The 14284-nt window shown below is 51.0% G+C and overlaps 1 protein-coding gene across 2 annotated transcripts in view; it reads right to left on the reverse strand.

Moving 5' to 3' along the window:
• Nucleotides 1–14284, reverse strand: part of LOC138497211 (uncharacterized) — an 835962-nt gene that overhangs the window by 126066 nt on the left and 695612 nt on the right. The gene's annotated exons all lie outside the window — the stretch shown is intronic.

Below are 14284 nucleotides of genomic sequence, written 5' to 3' on the forward strand. Positions count from 1 at the left end.
ACCTTGCCCTTGAGGGACGGAAGGAAGGACCCTAGGGCCCAAAACACTGCACGGAGCTCCAGGACGTTGATATGTAAGGATTTCTCCGTCGGGAGCCAAAGGCCTCTTGCGTGCAGATTTCCGGTGTGCGCTCCCCACCCTTCCAGGGAGGCATCCGTGGTCACTGTCTCCTGGTGGGCTGGGGTCTGGAAGTCCATGCCCGCCGTCAGATGCGCGCGGGTGCCCCACCACCGGATCGCTCGTCGGAAACTCTCGTCGAGTGTGATCCTTTCCTCGAAGCTGCCCGTCGTTTGGATCCAGCGCGCGTCCAGGAACTCCTGCAACGGGAGCATCCGGAGCCTGCACATGGGAATGAGGTAGATGCAGGAAGACATCATTCCGAGGAGGGACTTGATGGACCTCACCTTGGCCGCGTCGGCCACCAACATCCGCTGCACCTTGCCCAGGATGGTCCTGGTCCTCTCCTCTGACGGGGAGGCCAGAAGGGACACTGTGTTGAGCCTCGCTCCCAGAAACAGAGTGTCTTGCGCGGGTACCAGGTGGGATTTGGCGTAGTTCACGGAGAATCCCAGGTCCGTGAGAAGTTGGACGGTCCTTGCCGTGTGAACCACGGCGAGCTCCCTTGTCTTGGCTCGGATGAGCCAGTCGTCCAGGTAGGGGTAGACGTGGATCCCTTTGCGGCGCAGCTGAGCCGCCACCGGTGCGAGGCACTTGGTGAACACCCTGGGTGCCGACCGTAGACCGAAGGGGAGGGCTTTGAACTGGTAATGACGCCCTTGGACCACAAACCTGAGGAATTTTCGGTGCCCCTTCAAGATGGGAATATGGAAGTAGGCATCCTCCAAATCCAACGACGACAGGAAGTCTCCTTCCTCCAGCTGACCCAGGACGTGCTGGAGGGTGACCATCCGGAACTTTTGCGCCTTGATGAACTTGTTCAGACGTCGCAGGTCCAGGATGGGGCGCCATCCCCCCAGTCTTCTTCTTCACGAGGAAGTATCTCAAGTAGACTCTGGAGCCCCGAAGCCTCTTTGGGACGAGTTCGATGGCGCCCTTCTTGAGCATCGCCTTCACCTCCAGGAGAAGTCGAGGGACGTGAAGTTCTTTCCTGGCCACGGGGGGGACGCGCAGACACTTTCTTTGAAACTCGAGCGCGTGGCCCCGGGCCAAGGCGTCCAGCACCCAACGGTCGGTGGAGATGGACTCCCACACGCTGACGAAGCTCGCCAGCCGGCCTCCCACCGGGGTGCTTCGGTGGGGGCCCGACCCCCCGGCCGGTTCAATCCTGCTTCGACGAGGCTTTAGCGCCTTGTCCTTGGCGACGACGGCGGGGTCCGCCAGACTTGCCTCGTCCTCTGTAGGCCTCCTGAGACGACGAGCGGGCCGCTTGACGGTAGGAGGAGAAACCGCCGCCGGAACCTTTGGAGGCGCCCTTGCCTCCGCTGCTCCGAAAGGGCGTCCGTCGTTGTTTCAGAACTCCAAGGGCCCGGGCCGTCTCGGTGTCCGCTTTAATGGCCTGAAGGGACTCGTCCACTGTTTTCCCAAACAGGTTGTTCCCATCGAAGGGCATGTCCAGGACTCTGGTCTGAATGTCTTGACGGAAGTCCGTAGCCTTGAGCCATCCACGCCGCCTAAGGCAAACGCCGTTGCCCAACTGGCGGAACCCAGTGTCGGCGATGTCCGTCGCAACGGTAATGGCGTGGTCCGAAGCCACCTCACCTTCTTGCAGGATCTCCAGGGCCTCTGCCCTCTTGTCGTCCGGCAGGAAGTCCAGCAGGGGAGCCAGTTTGTACGAGAGCTCCCTGTCGTATCGGGCCACAATAGCCAAGGCGTTGGCAGCTTTAATCGTCGTCGCTGCAGACGAGATGACTCTGCGTCCCATAGCGTCCAATTTCTTTCCCTCGCCGTCCGGTGGGGAAGTCGATGTGGAGGCCGCACCCCCCCCCCCGCTTTTTTCCTGGCCGCCGCGGACACGACGGAGTCCGGGGTAGGCTGCGCCCGGAGGCACAGGGGGGCCGTGTCCGGGACCCGGTACTTTTTCTCGTACCGGTCTCTTCTAGCTGGCGTCGTGGAAGGGTTCTTGAGGAGGGTGAGGCCCTCATCCCAAATGTCGTCCAATAGAGGCACCGCGAGGACCGTCTTCCTCTTGGCCTCGCGCCGCTGATAAAGGAAACCTTCCTTCTTCTCCTCAGGGCAGAGTTGGAAAAGCTCGGATGCCCTGGCGATCATTGAGTGGAACGATCCAATCTCGTCGGGCGGAGAAGCCCTGGTGGGAGGCGACGACGGTACATCCTCGTCGTATACCTCGTCGTCCGTACCCGTCGCTGCCGTGTCAGTCCCCGTATCATCCCCTCGGGTGGACGGGGAGGAGGGCTGGAAGGGGCGCGACGGCTGAAAAGGAGGTGGAGGGTGGATCCTTTTCTTGGTAGGGGGAACACCAAAAGGTCCCGGTTCTGGGTCCCCCGACGGGAGAGGTTCCGTCGGCAACGGTAGTCTCGTCCTTATCTCTGAGCATAAGGACTGTATAGCCAACAAAATGGCCGCCGAGTTGTCTCGCGGCGCTGGCAGAGGGGAATCCGACGGGCGATCAGGGGCCCCGTCGGTACCCTCGACGATGTCGTTGTCCCCTGCGTCGGGATCCATCCCGACGGGCCGGTCTTCTTCCACGCCGAGGCCGTGGCTTAAGACCTCGACCAGCTCCTCCTCCGAGGTTGAGGCCGAATCTGCGACGACGTCCTGCCCCCCCCTTTTTCTTCCCCACGGGGGATTTCACGGGGGTCCTATCGATGGGCACAAAAGAGGACTCCCTCCGAGGTGGCAGGGAGACTCTGAGCCCCGAGGTCGCCACCACTGGTGTAGCCTCCACAGGCTGAGACAGGGCCGCCGCGACAGTTTCGATAGAGGGCTTGGCCGGATGGATTAAGGCCTTCACCACCTTAGGTGCGCTCACTGCCTTATCCTTGAGGGGGGGGACACTGCCTCGCTCCCCCTCTGCCTTCGAGCTCGACCGGGGCCTCTCCAGGAGCTTCGCCGGGTGCTCGGCCTTCCTCTTACCCGACCCAGAGCGTTGGCTCGTGGTTGATGGTGCCGGGGAGGGTGCGCCCTGCCTGGCGCCCGTAGAGCCCGACCGTTCGGCGCTCCCGGTGCCAGCGGACTCGCGGTGCTTGGCCTTATGTTGGACCCCCGTCGCCGGGGCGTCCTCAAAGGTCTTAGAAGACCACTCGGATTTCTTCCTCTTCTTCTCGCCGGACGGGCTCTTCCCTTCTAGCCAGTTGGCGAGACGTTGATGGCGGTCCTTCATGGTCCGCTCCGACATGTTGCCGCAAAACGCACAGTCCTTCTCCACGTGCGTCTTGTCCTCATGTAGGCAGTAAAGACAAAAAGAGTGTTCGTCCTCCTTGAAGACGTTCTGCAGCTGGCATCCAGGGCAGACCCTGAACAGCTTTCCGGGCGTCGAGCTTCCCTTCTCCTGGGCCATGACCGGGCCTGAGAAACTTCTGGAGTCCTCCAAAAGCGTAGCTCGACGAAATCTTCACCCTTGAGGGGCGCAGACGAATCCGAAACGGGTCCCCGTTGATCGGATGGAGAGTCGGTGGAGCTTGAGGCTCTTTTGACCGAAAAAAACGAAGTTTTTGAGAAAAAAACGTGAAAAAATAGCACTAACGCTCGAGAGCAATAGCACGAGGATCCCAACACATGAACGTGCGGTAAAAATCTGAAGATGGCTGCCAGAGGCGGTGCTTAGGTAGAGGGCAGTCATTGGCTGTGGTCAGTATGACGCAGAGACCAGTGATTGGTTATTACTACGAAAGACAGATCAGAAACGAAACTGATACTGGTTTTTTCTTTACCGAGGATTCCCAGCCTGACGACGGGGAATATTCATGAGCATGTGAATCCATGCCAGACCCCATGCTGGAGAAGTAAGCATCAATCCTGTCAACAACATTTTGATAGCCGGTTTGGTGAGCAAAGAGTTGTGTATCCCGATATGGCGGACAAATGCACCTTGATGGATGAAAGGGAGAGCCCTGCCTTAGCTAGGTGCAACAGGTACGGTAGTATTTGCTCGATGGATGCAGAGAGAAGGCTCACTGACGTTTCATACCATTTGCTAAAACAAGTCCATTTTCGAATACAAGTGGTCCGTGTGGAAGGGTCCCTAGAGGCCTTGATTATGTCCTAGCATTCTGGAGGAAGATTGAGGTTGCTTAATTTTCGCTGCTTAGGAACCACGCATGGAGTGATGGGCTCACTTGGTGGTGGTGGAGCACCTTTTGATTCTGTTGTGTTAAGTGGCTCTGATGAAGTTTGAGGCGAATCAGGGGCCTTCGGGACAGGTGATGTAGAGTGGGGTACTGTAAATGAGAATTCTCAAAAATGGGCCAATTTCCTCCACCTTAGAGACCCCCAGCAACTTTGCTGGATGTTGAGTTTGGATTGGACTTGATTTTTTGAACCTGGGGAGAGTGACCCTTTTCCCCACACTCGTGTATTTTTGTGTGAATTTTACCTCTGTTTCTTTTGGTTATGGAGTCTGACAAACTCCATAGGCATCTTTTACAATTATGTCACACAGCACCTTCAGTGCAGTGGCACAGGGAAGTCTTACAGATTTTCCAAGGTTTAAATACCTTCTCTGGGATAAACTACTGTTTCCCAGAGCAGTAAAGTGAAATTGACTTTACTTAGCATTGTACTTGCTAGACCCAGCACATACTATCTTACAATAGAGTGCTGGAGGGGTTACTTAGTATCCCCTGTGTCTAAATGCTCATGTAACATTTTTATGTTACCCTTTCCTCACAAAATGGCTGGTGGCAGTGGTTTTGTTCCGAACTACCATGGTTTGCATTTACCGCGGCTGTTCGCAGCTCCGGTAACGCTAACCGCGGAAGCCATCTTTTTCAAAATGGCACAGAGCCATCTTTGACAAAATGGTCCCTGGTCGTCTTTTTTTCGCCATTTCATTATGGAAAGGTCCTTCTAGAGAGTTTGGTCTCTGTTCATTTCGCCTTTGGCAGGCTTCAGGAGTGACACCCGCCTCTGGCTCCAGAGTGTCTGGGGTAGGCAGGCAGTGAGGGAGGTGCCCGAAACTCCCTGTGCTTAGTCTCCTAGGAGACCCAAATGCACTCTGTGGTGGTTGGCTGGCTGACTGTCCGGCAAGGACAGCCACCCTGCTGGTTGAGTGACAGCTAGGCTGGAATGAATGGGAGAGAACTGAATAAAAGGAGAGTCTTTTGGTTTGGAAGGCAGAGTCGACCACTGGACGAAGGAACCGTAAAGAGTGAAGAGGACGCCAGCTGCAACTCCTGGACCGTTGGTTTGCCCGGTGAAGCCCTGCTGCAGTGCCGAAACGCCAAGTTTGCATCGACAGAGAAGCCCCTGCAAGGACTATTTCTCCCTTTGAGTTGGTGGGACCAATCAACTCCAAAGTAAGCCACCTCGACACCCATCTCTGAGCTGGTTGAATTTCCTCAGAGTTGCTGCAGGAAACCCTATAGCCAGGCAGAGGGACACCAGATTGTGTGCATTACTTTTAAGCTGGCCTAAAACTTTTGGAAGATCCTCCGGACTCCTACGAAGCAGGACTGACCAAGCCTGAGCCCCTTCAGCAGCGTGCGGGACTCCAGAAGCAAGGACAGTCCACCTCGACAGCCAGGAACTGTGTTGGTGCTATTTGCGGTAGCTGAAACGCGAACAGCCACTGAAAGTGAAGGTTACCGGTTGCGGGTTTTGGCAGTACCAGTGCATTGCAGGAGTCCCCCCGACGTCCTCGCTCTTGTCCCCACCACTGAGGCCCAGGACCAGTGAGAGCTGCACAGGAACAGAAGTCATCAGCTGCATCTTTTCTTTTTTACCAAGGTACTGTAAAACAAGTCTAAGAGAACTTACCTCTTACTGTAGAAGTGCTTGTAACTTCCGCAACTCACAAGTCTAACCAGCTTGTGGCCCTACATTTGATTCTTCTAGTCATCAAAGACTCCTAAGAACTTGTGCAAAGACTTTTCCATTGACTTACCAGAAGTGCTTTAGCCTATCCAAGACTTCTGCCCATTGACTTTGGCTTAGCCTTCTAGTGAACTCTAAAAGTATCTGCACTCCCTAAGAATATTTGTGGTCTCTTGTGTTCTAATAACCTCTGCCTCTTGCCAACTTTTAAAGAGTATTCCGAATGCCAACAGTAAGATATGAATGTCCCTAGCACCCTTGTTACTGAAGTCACCTGTGGGTGTAGGTTGTGTCTGTGGGCCATCCCTAAAGGACTTTGTCTGATTCAGAAAGTCAAAGTGTACACAGTATTGAAGTATATTTGTGCGTTACTATTCTATTGCTCCCTTCTGAAGAAGGCTTTATAACGGATTGATAAATTGTTTATGCAAGAAACCTTGAGTGCAAGTTTATTTGAATACCTGTAACTGTGAATCTTTGTGTTACTCCAATACAGCTCACATTTCCCCTATTGAGATAATCCTGGCTGCTCAACACGCTACCAAAACTGTGGTACAAGCTTATACCAAAGGTTGGGTTGCCTATACCTGTAGTCAGTTGTTTGTAGTGTTCCCAGAGGGTACTGCTTTGCCTCACAGGTATCAAACCTCACTAGCCCAATCCGGCGCTATCAAGATCATCGAGCAGTCCTGTTCTTACAGTCTGCGTAGCACTCTTGCTATGAGCGGGATCAGAGGGAAGGCATAAAGGAACTTGCCTATCCAGTCCACTGAGAAAGCGTTCCCCATCGAGAGGTGTTCTGGATACCTGGAGGCTAACCTGTGGCATTTTCTGTTGGCCTTGGTGGCAAAAGGTCGATCTGTCGATGCCGCCAATAGGGAAATATCTGTAGGGCTTCTGCTTCATCTAGCTCCCATTCATGGGATGCTGAATAGTCTCTGCTTAACTTATCTGCCAGGACATTGTCCACTCCCAGTAGGTCCATAGCTTTTGAGCTTCCTGAGACAACAACTCTGACCTCGTTCCCCCTTGTTTGTTCGTGTAATGATTCAAAGCTGTGTTGTCTGTTTGGACGGTCACTGCCTGCCCTGCTAGCACCGGGTAGAAAGGCCTTCAGCGCCCACCGTATTGCCCTAAGCTCAAGAACATTGATGTGCATTTGGGATTCTTAGGTGGACCATGTGCCCTTTGTTTGCAGCTCTGCCAAGTGTGTGCCCCAGCCAGATAGGGACGCATCCGTCCTGAGGAGAAGGGTTGAAGTTGGAGCTTGTTTTGAGATGTGCTCCACTATCGGAAGACCTTGTGAAAGGTTGCCAGTAGCTGTACGGTATGCTCCCATGACCAGTCTGCCTGCTTCCAATGGCGGTTCAGGGTCTCCTGAACTGGTCTCATGTGAAGTCTGCAATTTGGTATGAGGAATATACATGGACATGCCCAGAAGGGATTTGAGGGAGCGCACCGTGGTTGTTCCGCTGCTTTGAAACCATGAAGCCAGATGAATTAGCGCCGATATTCTGTCTGCTGACGGTCTTACTCTGGGTATGTTGGTGTTGAGTTCTGCTCCCAGGAAAAGCACGGTCTTGCTAGGAATGGGACAATATTTGTCCTTGTTTATCGCGAACCTAACCCTTTCAGGAGTTTTTTTATTTTCGCCACTGCGATGCTCGCAAGTTTGAATGAGCTCGCCTTTATTAGCCAATCGTCTAAATACGAGAAGACCGCCGTTCTCGATCTTCTGAACTTTGCCGCTATCGGTGCAAGGCACTTGGTAAATACTCTTGGCGCTGATTTTAGACCGAATGGGAGGACACAGAATTGAAAAGGAGACTCCCCTATTGCAAACCTGAGGAATTGCCTGTGAGCAGGATGAATGGGAATGTGGAAATAAGCATCTCCAAGTCGAGGGTGGACAGGAAGCCATGTTGGTCGAGCCATGGGAGAACATTCTGAAGCAATGTCATTTTGAATTTTATGCGCTTGATACATTTGTTGAGAGCTCTCAAATCCAGAATCAGTCTCCACTGACCATTTTCCTGCTTTCACAGAAAAAAGCGGGAGTAGAAGCCTCTTCCAATTTGATGGTGTGGCACCAGTGCTATAGCTGCTTTTAGGAGCAGTTTGTGAACCTCCAACATGACCGGCTTGAAACGATGCACTTTGCCTGGAACGGGGGCAAGAAATGGAGGATGACCCAGGAATTCGATGATACCTTCGCGAACCACCTCCAGCACCCACTTGTCTGATGTTATTTGTAGCCAACGTTGGTAAAAACTGCTTGCTCTTCCTCCCACTGGGATGCGTCGTGGGAGAGGAGGAGAGGGATTGTCAATTTTGCTTGCTCTGGGTCTAGGCCTGGTTAGAGCCAAGTCTACCTCTCTGGGTGTATCGGCTTCTTGACTGATATCTGTCTTGAAAGGTGTTACTCTGCTTTTTTGATTGTAGGAGGGGCAACTGAAAACCCTGTATTTGGAAGATGCACCTTGAAAGGATCTACGATCTTTGTCCGTGTCTTTAAGGGAACTGATGGCTCGTGCCATATCAGTGTCCGCCTTTATCCCCTCGAGGTGGTCGTCAATCTTTTTTCCAACGAGGTCTGGCCCATCAAAGGGCATATCTAATATCTGAGCCTGAACCTCTGGTCTAAAGTTTGTAGCCGATTTCCGCTATGTCCACTGCTGTGTCGATCATCTGGTCGGAGGTAGCCTCACCATCTGATTGCTTTGGCTTCCTCTTGCAGTTCCGTAGGCAAGTGCTTGGTCAACTGGGCCATGCAGAGCCACAGATCATGGTCCAGCAGTGCAGTCATGGCAAGAGCATTTGCAGCCCTAATGGTAAGAGGCCGACGATATTTTCCTGCCGATGGCTTCCAATTTACACCCTTCGTCAGGTGGGGCTGAAAGGCGCGATGATGGTTTAGCCAACCCTTGTCTGGCTGCAACTGTTATGACTGATTACGGTTTAGTATGCCCTCTTAAACATAATGGTACAGTGTCCGGTGCCTTATACAACTTCTCCGGTCTTGAGATGAGTGCCGGTGTGGACAATGGCGTAGCCAAAGTTTTCGCTCCAGTGTCCTATATCGTATCCAAAAGATGAATTGTAATGACTGTACTCCTACATTTGTCTCTATGCTCATAGAGGACCGATTATTTCTCCTCTGATGCAACTTGCAAATTAAAGAGGTCTGCCGCTTTACCAATTATTGTATGAAAAGACACCAGATCGTCGGGTGGTTAAGTGTCTCCTGGGGAGTCCTTCCTAGGCTTCTCTACAATGTAATCACCCCACTCGCTTTGCGTGTCTGGCTCATGGGTAACCTCTTCTTCAGGGTCGGAAAATTCCCTGAAAGGATCATCTTGCCAGTCGGAAACGGATGCAGTGGATGGAACTATCACGAGTTCCCTTGTGGGTGGTCTTGTGGGGTCCCTTGTTCTACGCACAGGTCATTATCTCGGGGATGAGACCCTTGGCGGTGAACAACTGAGCGTCCTGCTCCTGCGGGGAGGATCCGGTGAGTGTGCTCTTATGAGGTCTGCTACGGTTAGGGGAGCAGCTTGAGAATTATGGGGTGGTGAAACCTGCCTCTGAGGAGATCTTTCCATCGGTGTAGAAGATTGATGCTTTGTCTCTGACGCCTATCAAATTAGTCAATGATCCTATGCATTGAAAGTGCGAGTTCTGGGTCATATGGGTCTGCGGGTTCCTCTGTGGTGGGATGCCAGGGAGGACTCTTCTCCTTGGAAGTGATGATCGGTTGCTCAGAAATGAGTTTGGAATCCGAAAAATCCTCCTGTAGAATGACATTCGGAAGTTCTGCCATCTTTCTTAAGGGAGACAATTGGGCTCCTATTGGCAGATTGAGGGCTTCCGGGGTGTGGATGTCCGTGTCCATTGTTTTGAACGACTCGCTTTCCTTGGACGGCGTGCCTGAAGTATCCATGGACAGAGCATTGGACTTATTCCTCTCCGTCGACGAGGGATACATTTTCGTCGACAGTGGTTTAGTTGGTAGCTCCGTCGACGAGGATGTCGGGGACGATGATGGCTTTGTGGACGGGTGATGCTCCTCAGTCGACAAGAGTTTTGTTGACAAGTGGCGAGATACCTTCGTCGATGATTGCTTAGTTGTGGTCGACTGCAATGACTATTTAGTCGTAGACTAGGTTTGGAGCGTCGTCATTGATGTCTTAGGCTTAGTTGACGGCTTGCTCATCGACGCACCTTTATCGCTGGTGCCGCTCGTAGATGCCGTTTTCAATGACGATTGCACCTCCCTCCAGAATTTTTGAAAACGTCTCCTTACCTATGGAGGTGGTTTTCTCGGCAGGGTGCTTTTTCTTTTGGTCTCCAGAACCAAGCGAAGATGTCAATTCCACCTTTTTCATGCTCCTATGTTCACATAGAGGAGCCTCTTTCCACATAGGAGGCCCTTTTTGAAGTTTGCCTCTCTGAAGGTTTCATAGACAGTACAGGGGCTGTCTTAACTGATTCTTCATCAGAAGAGTGTCCTATTGATTCCAAATGAAGGAGTATTCTATGTCGGTCCTGGAGAGTTTTGTTAGAAAAGGCCTTACAAATATCACTTTTGTGAATGGTATGAGGATAGAGGCAGTATATGCACTGCTCATGAGGGTCTTTTATGTAGACGAGCCTTTTCTGGCATCTAACAGTCCCTGAAAAGGGGATTTCTTGGCAGTTTGCTCCTCTGACATGGTGTGAAGAGAAGATTCACTCAACGAAATTCGAGTGAAAAACAGTGTTTTCTGAGCCCAGAAACACTGAAGGAAGAGCATGATCAGATCATCAAGATAGAGATGTTTGATACACAAATTAAAGCTATCAATGAAGAAAAAAAAAAACAAAAGCTCAGAGAGCTGAGGATTCCCTCTAGTCTGTTGCTGCCTGGGGCTGAGCTTAAACCCTGCCACCTCATTGGTTAGGGCCATAAAGGACCAAAGTGAGGTGGAGGGACTACACAATTGAATGGCCCATAATGGAGATAGAGAGATCAAGATACAGATAGAGATACAGATAGAGATGGAGATATATATAACAGAGGATTCACAGTCTGACGACAGGGAATATTCATGCATCTGAATCTATGAAAGATCCAATGCTGGAGAAATAGACCCAGCACACACTATTTTACAATAGTTTGCTGGAGGGGTTGCTTAGTATCCTCTTTGTCTAGTTTCTCATGTAACATGTTTTAGGTTACCCTTTATACAATTAATGGCTGGTGGCAGTGGTTTACTTTTTCCTACCATTGTTTTTACTACGTGCTGCGTTCGCAGCTGCAGTATAGCACCCATGCGTGCACAATTTTGTCAAAATGGCCCTGGTCCTCTTTTTTCACCATTTCTTGTTGTAAAGGTCCTTCTTGAGATTTACTCTGCGCGCCAAGCCAGGTTTGGTTCCTTAGTTCGTTTTGTCTTTGGCGGGGTTCACTGGTGAAGCCCTGTTAGGCTGAATCGCATGCAGTACCTTCTGGGAAGACGAAAACATTTCACTAGCTAGTATTATATACCCATACACTTCAATACAAAACAGTGAGATCTGCAGAGCTGCAGTGTTGGGAAGAATTCTCATTAATGTGCCAGTTCCTCTCTACCTTCGAGACCCCCCCCCTGCTCTTTTGCTGAACTTTATACTTTAAATTTATTTTCTGTGTTTGTTTCTTTTGATTATGAGTCTAACCAATTGCATAGACATCTTTTAATTTGTGTCACACATCACCTTCCGTGCATTGGAACAGGGAAACCTTTGCAGGCTTTCCCAAGTTTTAAATACCTTCTCTGGGATAAACTACGGTTATTTTGACTTTACTAGTCTTTACATTCCTAGACCCAGCACACCCTATCTTACAATAGAGTGCTGGAGGGGTTACTTAGTATCCCCCATGTCTAGATACTCATAGCAGTCAAATGCTACCCTTTCCTCTCAGAATGGCTGGTGGCAGTGGTTTTACAACGAACTACCATGATTTTTTCCGACCGCAAACTATTCGTAGCTCCAGTAGCATTAAATCGCGGGAGCCATGTTTTTCAAGATGGCGTCTGAGCCCCCTTTGTTTAAACAGGTCAGGGTCTTTTTTCGCCATTCTTTTTGGAAAGGTCCTTCTAGAGTTTGTCTCTGCGCGCCAAACCAGGTTTGGTCCCTTTGTTCATTCGCCGTTGGCGGGCTTCAGGAGTGAAGACCGCCTCTGGCGCCCGAGTATCTGGGGTGGGCAGGAAGTGAGGGAGGTGCCCGAAACTCCCTGTGCTTAGTCTCCTAGGAGACCCAAATGCACTTGGTGGTGATTGGCTGGCTGACTGTCCGGCAAGGACAGCCACCCTGCTGGGTGAGTGACAGCTAGGCTGGAATGAATCCGAGAACTGAATAAAAGGCGAGTCTCTTGGCTTGGAAGGCAGAGTCGACCACTGGAACGAAAGAACTGAAGACGAGCTTCAAGCGGACGGCTGCTGCAACTGTTGGACCATTCGTTTGCCCGGTGAAGCCCTGCTGCAGGTCAGAATCACCAAGTTCACCTCAACAGAGAAGCCCCTGCAAGGACGACTTCTCCCTTTGAGTTGGTGGGACCAATCAACTAAACAGTAAGCCACCTGGATACCGATCTCAGAGCTGGTTGCAATTTCCTCAGAGTGCTGCAGGAAACAGTATAACCAGGGCGAGGGACACCAATTTGTGTGTTTTACTTACAGCTACCGGAATTGAAGTTTGCGAGTTGCGAGCTTTTGACTGTTCAAGTGCAGGAGTTCCCCGGCAACCTCCCTCTTGTCCCCACGACCGAGGCTCAGGAACAGGGAGATCTGCAGGAACTGCCAGGAACATAAGTCATCAGCTGCCTCTTTTTCTTAATTGTAAGGTACTGTAAAACAAGACAGTACTTACTCTTGCGGTGAAAGTGCTTGGAACCTTTGCAACTCACAGGCCTAATCAGCTTGTGACCCAACATATGATTATTCTTGCTACAAATTACCACTTTTATTTTTACCAACTTTAACTTCTTCTCATGGGCTCAAATTACAAACATATGTGAAAAACAGTATACAGTATTCTTATTATTCTTTTCGGTTCTCATCTCAGTCCTGTAGATGGCTCATGCGTTTTAACATTTATAAATCCCCCTCCACCTTTTTACAGTAGAAGCGAATAACTTAACCCCTTTCATCCATCCCTCCCCCCCTCCCCTCCCCTCCGTCCCTAACTCCCCCCCCCCATCCGTCCGTCCGTCCCTCCCTCCCTCCCTCCGTCCCCCTCCCCCCCCCCAACTGGGATGGTTCCGTTTTCTACACCAGTAGCCAGTTCAATTGCGATTCGAGCGTTGTCAGCCTGTGTTAGCGATTGCTGTAGGCCTGTTCGAGCCTTTATCCCTCCAGGGAGCTTTAGTTCAGAATCGCTCATCAAGTTTGGTCTGTGGAAGTAAGCTTCACTATCTGCGACAAAGTCTATGAATGGGTCCCACACCTCCCTGAATTTCAGATATCTCTTGTCTTTTAGGGCCCCCACTTTTTCCATTGCGAGTATGTACCATATTTTAACCCACCAGCACGCAACCACTGGACTCCACAGGTTTTTCCATCCTTGGGCCAATGTCAGTTTTGCTGCATTTAGTAGTTATGTGATCAGGGTTGCATTATTGCTCATCTCCGCGTACACTCCTTCAACTGCAGTTCCCAGCAATATTACCTTTGGATCATATGGGAGTTGTCGCCCTGTAATTTCTTTTATATGTCCCAGTATCTCCTTCCAATATATTTCAGCTTTAGGGCAGGTCCACCACATGTGGTATAGGTCGCCTCTGTGACCACATTGTCTCCAGCAGTTGGGGGGATATGCGGGATTCATTTTGTGTAATCTGTGTGGAGTTAGGTACCATCTAGTGTATAGTTTGTTTGAAGTTTCTCTACTTGTGGTGCATTTGGATGCTTTCTGAGCCCTCCAGATTTGCCCCCATTCCTCCTCCGTAATACGAGCTCCCGGGTCCTTCTCCTAGTTGTCTCTATATGAGATTTGATCCTGAATTCGTGCGCTGTCTAACAGCTTATACATTCTTGTTATTGCTTTGTGGGTTTGGCCCTCCTGTAGAGTGAGTTCCAATCCTATGGGAGCCCTGACAGCTGCCTTCTTGACCCCGTCCTGGGAAATGCAGTTCCTGATTTGTATACGTGTATCCATCTTTTTCCCCTACACCGAATTTCTGCTTGCATTCCTCAAATTGTAGTGGGGATCCTTCCTGGTAGAATTCTTTCAGGTGAATCGGATGTGGTCGTCCCCAGTTTGGCCAGAATCTGTCCAGTTTACCCGGGGAGAAATCCTGATTGTGTGCCAT

The sequence above is a fragment of the Ambystoma mexicanum genome, chromosome 5q (genome assembly GCF_040938575.1).
Source record: "Ambystoma mexicanum isolate Mex_15411 chromosome 5q, UKY_AmexF1_1, whole genome shotgun sequence".
NCBI classification, from domain to species: Eukaryota; Metazoa; Chordata; class Amphibia; order Caudata; family Ambystomatidae; genus Ambystoma; species Ambystoma mexicanum.